Source organism: Marmota flaviventris, chromosome 8 (assembly GCF_047511675.1).
Source record: "Marmota flaviventris isolate mMarFla1 chromosome 8, mMarFla1.hap1, whole genome shotgun sequence".
In the NCBI taxonomy this organism is placed as follows: Eukaryota; Metazoa; Chordata; class Mammalia; order Rodentia; family Sciuridae; genus Marmota; species Marmota flaviventris.
The window spans coordinates 110,377,935-110,388,299 of NC_092505.1; the positions used below are offsets into that span (position 1 = coordinate 110,377,935).

The 10,365-nt window shown below is 42.2% G+C and overlaps 1 pseudogene; it reads right to left on the reverse strand.

Moving 5' to 3' along the window:
- Positions 1 to 1,309: 1,309 nt before the first annotated feature.
- LOC114091390 (large ribosomal subunit protein uL6 pseudogene) lies at positions 1,310 to 1,882 on the reverse strand (annotated as a pseudogene).
- Between the last annotated feature and the right edge of the window lie 8,483 nt (positions 1,883 to 10,365).

A 10,365-nucleotide genomic window follows, 5' to 3' on the forward strand; every position in this document is an offset into this window, starting at 1 on the left:
CATACTGTGTATGAAAAAGACACTGTGGAGTTATCTTTTTTTTTTTTTTTTTCCAAATCAGAGGGTATCTTCCATCAAAACCAGATTTTACCACTCTCACACCTATAAAAGTAGAATAGATGCCTCATCACCTTCACCCAAACATGGATTACACACACCCAGGCTGTCTCCAGGCTGGGACACATTTTTGGTAAAAACCAGTCTATTTACATCTATTTTATGGTGTGACCTTCAATAGATTTAATTGCAAATTCAGTGGATCTTTTGACTCTTTCAATACCAAGAATATTGGAATTTCCATTCTGCTTTTCAGAGTTCTTTGATTTGGTCTTTATTAGGCTTTGGTGCCTCCACTCCCAGAAGCTCCTGTGTTAATGCAAGAACATTCAGAGCAGAAATGATTAGATTATGATAGCTGTAATGTAATCAGTGGATTGATCCATTTGATGCGTGAATAATTTGAAAGACTACTGCATTGGGTGGTAGTGTAGACAGATACAGTGTGGCTTGAGGAAGCAGGCCTCTGGGGTTTATATTTTGTTCTTTGTACCTCGCTCACTCACTCTCTGCTTTCCTGACCATCCTCAGTGTGCTGCTGTCTTCCACTGGGCCCTTCCACCATGATGTTCTTGGGCTCAGAGCATCTATCATAGTCACCCATCTATGGACTAAGACCTCTGAAACCATGAACCAAAATAAGTTTTTCCTTCTGGAAGTTGTTTTTGTCATGTCTTTTGGTCACAGTGATAAAAAGCGAACAGTCTTTTGAACTTGCTCTGCACATCTTCAGAATACAGCAAAGTCTTGAGAGAGGGATCTGCGGTGCTTGAGGTCCCCTGAGTCTCCAATTTGGTCACTCAGCTCACCCTCACAGAGGCCAGACTGTGACTGTTTACGTGTGCCCAGCAGCAGCTCTCTGTCTTCACCATGGTCATACTCTCAGCCTTTAATTCACACCAAGCCAACAAATATTCCCAGAGGGAAAGGAAAGTACAAATCAGTCTGCTTCTGAGTTTACTTCTGCTTCTCTGGAATTTCAGTCTCTTTCAGCCTTATTGCTTCAGCAGTTCTATGATACCCCCCCAAAAATCGTTTTTTATGGTTTGTCTGGCTTTTCTAGTTATCACAAATACTTCATCCTGCCCTGAGGCAAAAGTCCCAATAGTCATATTACCTTTATTTACAGTGCCTCTAAAAGGATACAAAGTTTACATCTTGCCTACACTGCAGGTTTGTTTTTCTTTTCTCTTTTCTATGTTGCATCTTTAAAAATCATAGCTAGTCCTCAGGGATCATCGGGCAGCTGTGGTCACTGCAGCTGAACAACTCTCAGGTCTTGCCTGTGGGCCTGTTGCACTGTCCCTTTTTCAGAGACAGACACCATCTCAAGTATTTCTGCTGCTCTTGTTGTTAACTTTTATGGCTTGCTTGAATCAAAGCAGCTGAATTTGATCCAGGTTCAATGTCATTTCCTTCAAGAATTATCTCATCTTTCTGGGCTTGAGATAATGAGCAAGCAAGGCCTGGCCTCATCCAAACCCTGTGATGTATTTTTCACCCAAGACATTTTGTATTTCACTGAGAGATTGTTCGCCTGCATAGCCACGTAGGGGAACTGAGCATGTAGAACTCAGTTTGCAAGGGAAGTCCCATGTGTCACCCTTCTGCACACAACTACACCTGCTGCTGACACCAGCCAGCTCCTTTCTATCTCCCCACAATTTGTCAATAAGCGTCTTCTTTTTCTTTCCAAGGAGACTTGTGGTTAAAGTCCCTTCACAGGGTTCCTCTGGGGCTATTCACGATCACTGTGCATCCTCAGGGTGATGCCTACATTTTTTTCTGGCACATTGAGAGCCTGATTGCTGAGAACAGCCTTCATGCTTGCAAAGATATACAAAGAGAGCTGTACATGGACTTTGCCAGCTGTTTTTAGAACATCTTTATCATAATGAGTTCAAAGCAGAAGTCCTCTTATTCTCCCAAGTCTGCAACACTTCCACCAGACTCATAGTCACTTGCCATGCTGGGGATGAGGGATGGTGTCCACATTCAAGAGGGGAGTACTGGAAGTTCTCTCTGGAAAGATAACCTTGGGAGAAGGGGCAAGCCATTTCTTAAAACCTCTGCAGGAAGAAGCAGGAACAAGTTCCAAGGCACTGAGGCAAGAGTATGCCTGGTGTTTTGGGGTGATCCCAGGTGAGTACAGGGGGATGAGCAGGCAAGGGTAGTTAAAAGCCCAGGGGTAGATTCAGGCCAGGATGAATCTAAGCATCACCCTGAATCCTTCATTGTCTTTTGGCACATCTTGTCTAATAAATATGTCCGACAGGTTTCGCCACTGAACACCTTTCACGTGATATCTCATTTGCAACCCACCAAGCTGTCCTCCTGTATCCTGTGTTACTCGTAGACAACTGCAGATTGAAATGGATCCTCCCAGACCAGGAACTCTGCATTCCAAGACAATTCCAAGCAAAACATTCTCTTCTGCCACTCTCCCCATCCCAGGATAAGATTTTAAAATTTCCTCTCCTTTATGATACATAGATAGGCCAAATGAAGAGTAAACATTAGCCCCTTTTTCTATAACAGGTAATTAGGATGCTTGAAAATGAATAATGATTTCATTTTAATGCCTGCCACGGTATTGAAAAAGCTGAGAATTTTAGAGTTGCTTGTCCATCTATTCAAAAATCAAAAGGATTTGGTGAGTTTTAGATGCTAACAATGAATAAAGTGTTCAATTTCTTGTTGCTGAGAAAAATCTGCAATAAAATAATCTATTGGCCTCATGACTTCTTGGAAAAATTTCTCAAAAACATAGTGCTCTGCTCTTTCAACAACTACCTGGAGAGCATTTTGAATTCCTGTTGCTGCCAACTCTTCCCCACACACATCATGCTGACGCAGGCCACTGTCACATCGGATCCAAACACCATTGTTGCTTTTCTAGTAAAGAAGCAGTTTCTGAGGCACACAGAAGCACCGGCGTATGCTGTCCACATAACCACAGACGTCCCAATTCTTTTAATAAAATAATAAAAGCTGGTTCTGCAGGCACCCTGTGTATATCCTTTGGGAAAACATCTGCTGCCTTCTGCTAAAAGCAAGAGCATTGACACCCCTCTCCACACTCTGCCTCTAACTTGGCATGTTTGGAAATCTAATCCCCCTTTTGTTTGCAAAAAAGCTCCAAATGGTTAATAAGTAATGTAAAAATGTGCCTAACAGAAAAATCACAGAAACAAAAAAATGTGTATATATATGAAAACTGTTATATTGAAAATCTAATTTCTGGGGTAAAACCTTAGAAAAACTTTACTTTTTAAAAAATTGTTGTTGTTGTTTGTAAGAGAGAATAACACTGCATTCCTACAGTTAAATTCAAAATATTCTCCACTGGTGTGGGGAAATGTAGCACAGGAGGGAAGGAAAAGATCACAAAAGACAGTGGATGAACTGTCATAGTTTGTGCTAGAATCATGTTCTAGAATATTCACAATATGCCATTGTAAGACTGGAAAACGCTGCACCACACGACACAGATTACCAAAGAGGTCTCGCTTTATTACAAAAGGCTGTGTGTTTATATAGGTCTAAGAGAGGTAGCAGGGGCTGAGGTAGATAACAGGTTGCCCGTTTATTGGCAAGCTCTTCCATATGTCAGTTCCGGGGCCCAAGAAGTTAATTCTAATTGGGGCTAAGGCTTCCTACAGGCAGGGTTTGAACATTGGCACTGGTGGGAACGTTTAGCGCCAGTGAAAGAAACAAAGAAGAGAAGGAGGGTGGTTAGACGCCATGCTGGGGTTTTTCTCTGGGGTGTGGCTGCCGTTATGTTTTCCCAACAGCCATAAGGCTCGAAATGTGTTATGGCTAATGGTAAACAAGGGAAGAATGTATGATTAAGAAGATTTGTTGGATTTATTAGATGAAGTTGAATTTCCTCCCATGTTTTAAAAATAATCTGTGGTTGATACGCACCAAGAAAATCTGGGCAATTCGTAAAAACCTCCTTAAATATCCAATTTTTACTAACTTACATAAAATTAACACCTGGATTGTTATATAAAGAAAATATGTAAAAAATAAAACTTGTCACAGCTGTTGGTATAGATGTTATAGATATATGTTTATGCACACACATTTATAGTAGAATACATTTATGTGTATATAAATACATAGTAGAATGTAGCGCTGTAATATAAGTTACATCCTAAAATTTTCATGAAAACCATACAAATGACTCTGTGTTTAATGAACTTAGTCTCGAATTATAAAAAATATATATGAAAGTATTTTTTCCTATCCAAGATGTGTCACTTTAAAATTTGCTCCTATTCTGAAATAGGTCTCCTTTGCTTTGCTTTGTGGTCACATGTGAAGCCCTAGACCATTCATGAGGAAGGAGCAGCTCTGGGTGGGTGGAGCCCAGTGCTGGCGACATCCTGGTGGAGCCAGGGGAAGAGCCAGTCAGATTCTGCAGAGCTCCCACTGCTAGGGCCAGAGGAGCTGAGGTGGGGCTTTGTGTGATGGGGGGTGGTTCCATGAAGGAATTCACCTGAGAATTTTCAAGAACAGTGGAGGATCCTTGGGCAGAAAGTAGTTGAACATTGGTTCCAGCCAGGATGAAGAATGGAGGTGGGCCGGAAAGACACAAGGCCATTGTGAGAAGATGGCAGTGTCTTGGAGGCAGCGCTTCCTCTTGGCTTTATTTACTTAATGTTAAACAGAGACGCACATGACTCTGAAATGACTTCATTTGCCAACAAGCTCAGATCAGTGCTCTAGCTGAGCCTCCCTAGAGCTTTCACTCTTAAAATCTCCTCTAAATGCTCTCTCACACCCTAAGAAGCCAAAGAGGAAATCCAGAATGAGACTATGCACAGGACTGGCTGCAGAAATGTTACTGTCTGACTGCAGTTCTGCCCCAGACCCTGCTGGAGGGGACTGGAGGACCGGGTTTTTTTTTCCCCAAGTCTAAATCACATTTTTTTTTTTGGACCTAATTGTTTTGTATAAAGATTGTGGACCTCTTGAAATCAGCTTTTATTTTTCCTTATTCAATTAAATACTACCAATTTTTTTTTTGGTTTCTTTTAAAAAATTAATTGTTTTAACCTTTAAACCAATGCTAGGAACTTCCTGTGATGTTTTTGGAAACCATTTTCAAATTCTTTATGTCTATTTTCAAGTGATTGAGTCCAAATTTGGATCCAAAACTGGAGAATGTGATCAATTTTTATTCTCTGGTTTATTCCCACTTCCTCCTTTCTGACATCTATAAGTGCTCCTTATGGCTCCATTCTGAGTCGATTTAACAATGGAGCTCTACTTCAACGTCAGCTCCTAGGTGATCAATACCTGGTGGGGGCTTTGCCCAGTGTAAGCCATGAAGTCCTGCTGATGAATTAATCAAAATAACAGCTTGTTGAACACCCTTCTTGTTTGTACAAGGCTTCTCATGTTTTTCAAAAAATGCTAGTTATGCATAACTGTCTTATTGTAATTCCTCTCTTTCTTTCTTCTATTTAAGCTGTTCATTTTTTATTCCTAAGGATATTGCTCTAAACTTGCCCTTGCTAAGTCTTATTTCTGCTGACTCCTGTTTATTAAAGTTGTTCTGAATTCTAAGCATAATTCCCAGGATAATAACACTTGCTCTTACCTTAGGGTCATCTGCAAACCTAATGTGAGTTTTTAGATACTATTTTATTTCCTAATGATTTTGTTTTTTAAGGTGTAAGTTGATACAGGATAGCAACGCTGGAGGTCTTATTTTATACTAGATCCAGCCACAGTCATTCTACAGGGACTATGCTATACAGACACATTCTCAAAATCGTGAGTATTTGCAATCTTTGGACATCATGTTGATATTTGAGTCATGTTCCATGATGACTGAAGAATAAAGGAGGCCCCTTTCCCCAGGAAGCCCATGGCCTGCTCAGAGGTGCACTCACGAGCAGATCATTGTGATGCAGCATCTGGATGCAAGGACATAGGTATGTTCAAGGTGCAGTGTTTGGGGAAAGCTTAAAAAGAGAAGTTCAACCAGAACATGACTGAGCTGTCCTGGCAGGAGGAAGGGGAGGCATTGGGACATAGGAGGGGGCCCAGACAGGGTGCTAGGGACAGAGGGAGGTGGGGGGCAGCTTTTAAGGAGCTTTAAGCCATTGTGGCTAGGAGAAAGGCAGGCATATGCTAAACCAAACCGGACTGTCCTGCCGTGGGGGACTCTGGGCCTTATCTGAAGGACACGGGTGTGGATCTCTGTGTCTTAGGAAGGTATTGCTGAGGACGGATGAAGGGCTCAGGACTGACTGGGTCAGGGTGGCCTTCATCAGTGAGAAACCCTGATGACTGAGCCGAAGTGACCTGTGAGCACAGAGCAGAGACAGGACAGGGAATGAGGGCCTTAGGGATCTGTGTATAGACTGGAAAACACAAGAACTGACTTTTTTTAAAGGAGAATCCCCTTTGTTCAAGATGTATCAGCATACCACCAAAAACACAGCTCAAAGAATGACACTGACATTCTGTTTCTTCTGTTTGTAAGGGCAGCCATTTATTACATTAGTGGGCTGAGACCAAGGTGCCCATTCAATTGTTTCAGTTATTGAAGAGTTTTACCAAAAAAAAAAAAAAAAAAAAACACTCCACTGTTTTCTTTTTTTTTAAAGAGAGAGAGAGAGAGTTTTTTTTTTTTTTTTTAATATTTATTCTCTAGTTTTCGGCAGACACAACATCTTTGTATGTGGTGCTGAGGATCGAACCCGGGCCTCATGCACGCCAGGTGAGCGTGCTACCACTTGAGCTACATCCCCAGCCCCTCCACTGTTTTCTAAGGAGAGAAAAAGGGAAAGAATAGGTTTTGGGGAAATTATTCATAATTGGAAAAGGTGTTAACAGATTTTCTGCAGTTCTCTAGAGTTTGAGGCGGCTTCTGAGTTTCCAGGTGAGTTAATAATGGCTCACCTGCTAAATGAACTTTATAATATGATCAAACAAAAGAAATGCATTCCAAAGAAAGAGGCTGTATTTAAGAATTGCCGCAGTCCGGCTGCAGCAAAATAACCCGGGAGTGACGAACAACTTGTGTACATTGATACAGCAGGAGTGGGAGCCGTTTATTGTAGGACAGGAGGGGTATATATACATTACATACAGCTTATCTAATTAACATAAACTCGATACAGCAGTCAACCAATAAGGAATCTCCACACTTAATGGCTCGCTGGTGTTACTTCACAAACCACTCCCTCTGGCAAAATGCCAGGCGCCATCCAGACTTGTTTACAGACTCTAACAAAGAATGCTACCTGAAACAATGGTCCTTGTAACAGTGGCGGTAAATACTACAAGGAAAATGGATATTGGCAGATGTACAGGTTACAGTGATTGACACAGAGGTCTGGAGGAAGCCATTCATAAGTGGGTATGTTTATAATGTGGACCTGGCCCTTCCATGGTGAACAGGGACAGCTCCTTACTTTTAACATATATCCCCAACTACAGGTCCATTTGTATGAGATCAGCTGATGCCATTTATTAAAGTTATTCTAAAAGTAGTCACAGAAATGGACCTGGCTCCTGAAGTAACTTTGAAAACTGCGTAGAGGGTCTTTGCTCGCATTTTCCACATTAGATATTTTCACTGTAGGCACATGGTAGCTTGCCTTTCCCTTCCTCCTTCCTTCTTTCCTGTCTCATTCTTTATTTGATTTTAAATTAAATTTTTGAGCTGAAAATTTAATCTGACAGTCAAGACTTTAAAGATGAAGAAGCACATAGTGGAGGACATCCGTGTGCTTCTGTCCTCCCTGCCCCCTGCTGCCCCTCCTCCCCCCTCAGGTGACAGGTGTGACACCTTCAGTCCTGACAGCCTCAGGCACTCTCTTATCCACACCAACCAAGGAAAGGAGGTTGTTCAAGTTCCCCTTACTTTCAGTGAGGACCAGGAGATAGTCCAAGAACTGACTAAACACATCCACGTGCGGGCATGTGCTTGGTAAAGTTTACTTCTGTCTCTGAGGATCTACTTTCCAACAGGGCAATCACTCAGAGTCAAAAGCTAGTGGCATTTTGCTGTCTTCCTCCCTCCATTCCTCCCAGGAACTGATGGGTGACAGAGCTGAGAATTATCAATAGAACAGAAGGAAGTAGCGGGGCTGCAGCAGCCTCCAGGGCAGGGGAGATTGGCAGGGACTAGCCCTTGTCCCAATGGTCTCTGCTTCTTGTCTGCCAAGCAGTTCTCCAAAAGCAGGTGAGACGGTCTGCAAGTCACCAACACAAGGACATATCTGCACAGAGCTCAGGGTGGAAAACAAAAGAAAAACCAAACAAGGGTGGGGCTCAAAATAGAATGAAAGCACTTTGATCTCCAGGAGATCTGGATGTCATCCCTCTGAAAGCGTGTTTCACAGACGCCCTGTCTAGTCACGCAATCTCCCCAACACACACACACACACACACACACACAGCTTTCACATTAACACACACACACACCAGCAGCATTTTAGTAAGGATTACACAGCCCTTACATAGGCTAGCAATATAAACAAAACATATTCCTTCTACTCTTCTATTTTATAGATAACTTTGTTGACATAACTAACATTTCTATTGTAGAGGGATTTATTTTCCTAGCTTAATTCTTGAGTCCATTTTCCTTTCCAACTTGTATTTTTCTTACTTACGTCTTTTTTCATATATATGTTCATCTTTGGCACACACCCTAAGTTCTTTGTTTTTGGAGAAAGATGGCATGTGGATAAATGGTAAAGAAAATACTTCAAGTAGAAAAGTGTGAAGGGTGGCATTTCCTTTGCAGTAGCCTCGGGATTTATATGTAGAGAAGAAAACAAATGAGCCCATGCAGAGAAGCATTAGGACTGACACTTTTCTGCGACTACAGTTTGTCTCAGTGATACTTGCGTGAAGCAGTAGTGGCATTATCGAACCCCATGACCTGCCAGGGTCCATTGCCTGCCCTGCTCCCCACACTTACCTCTGGAAGTGCACATTGTTGCAGAATCTCAGAGGCACAGCTCATCAGCTTTTGTATGGTTTGGTTTTGATTCATAATTATACACCTGTGGGTTGCAAACATTTTGGAGGTAAATGATGCAAAACATCACATTCTCTGAAATAAGCAGGTTTCAAAATGGCACATACGGTAAGACATCATTATAAATATTCATTTCACTGAATGAGAACTGGGAAGACGCAACCAAAGCATTAGCGCTGGGGATCTCTGGTGTAAAAGTGCATTCTTATTTATTTTTCAAAAGCCTCACTGGACCAGGGCACATGAGCTCAGCAGTGGCAGGTGCGAGCTCTCCCACCCCCGTGTGTTACATGTATTCTCATCATCACCACTGTTGTGTGTCGTACCCACTGCTGTCCTGGACATTGACCACAGTACAATGATCCAGTTAATAGAACCAGTCAGTTGGAATGTGCCAGAATGGGTCAGGGTGCTGGGGTGTAATAGAGGATGAAGGGGACACAGTGTACAGGTGAGCCACACAGAAGCAGAAGGGGCAGGGATGGGTGCACCCATGGAGCGTGAGACTTCCCTAAACCTATCTGGTTCCTGTGTCTCCACAGCAGATCAGAGACCCTGCAGCAAGGAGGGCACCTCTGTTTCTTGCTGGATCTTGATTTTCCAGCACCCAGAGCAATGTCCAACATGAGGCAGACCATGAGTTGACTATAAATTTACTAGGTATGTGGATAATTAGAACCAAGGTAAACCAGTGGGTGTTTCCCTGGAGACACTGGATACCCAACTCTAGCTTGGGTGACCGCTGAAGCCACCCTGAGGGCCAAGATCTTCTGGAAGAGAGCACAGCAGAACAGAAGCCGGAGCACTTCAGTATTCCTGGGTTTTTTTCCTTTGTATTTTTTTAGCCTTATTTCTTGCTCATGTGTTTTGGCAAGGATGATCTGCATGCTCTGGGGTCTAGGTAGATACACCTCAGATGAACGTCTTCCAGATTCCTCGAATACACCCTCAGAAAGCAATTGATAATGGCACAGAAAAAACCTGGACTATGAGCTGCATTTGTTGAAGATATATATGTATATATCTGACATAATTTACATACTTCTTTTCTCCTGCTTCTGAAATAGTTTTTGGAACCAAGCTTTTTTTTCCTGATCTTTTGAGTCACTCAAGGCCACATATCGTGTTTTGAGCTAGTCTGTTGGCAAATTTTAATGCACCTGAGTTCAATTACACTACCTTCTTCATAGGTATATCATAAATGACCAGGTAAGTTATTATTAGGAAATGAGTAAGCAACCTCAGCACTTTAAAACTATTGCCTTCGTGTGTGCATGCATGTGTGTGTGTGTGTG